The sequence below is a fragment of the Eimeria mitis genome, genomic scaffold (assembly GCF_000499745.2).
Source record: "Eimeria mitis Houghton genomic scaffold, Emh_scaff817, whole genome shotgun sequence".
Lineage (NCBI taxonomy): Eukaryota > Apicomplexa > Conoidasida > Eucoccidiorida > Eimeriidae > Eimeria > Eimeria mitis.
The window spans coordinates 3704-3911 of record NW_013576007.1 but is presented as its reverse complement, the minus strand read 5'-3'; positions in this window follow the sequence as shown (position 1 = coordinate 3911).

Here is a 208-nt window from a genome sequence, read left to right as displayed (position 1 = left end):
GCAGCAGCAGCAGCAGCAGCAGCAGCAGCAGCAGCAGCAGCAGAAGCAGATGCAGCATATATAAGAAGAGACGCAGCAGCAGAGAGATATAGACAAAAGGAAGTGCAGCAGCAGCAGCAGCAGCAGCAAGTGCAGCAGCAGCAGCAAAAGAAGCAGCATAAGAATGGAAGCAAAAGACAGCAGCAGCAAGTGCAGCAGCAGCAGCAAT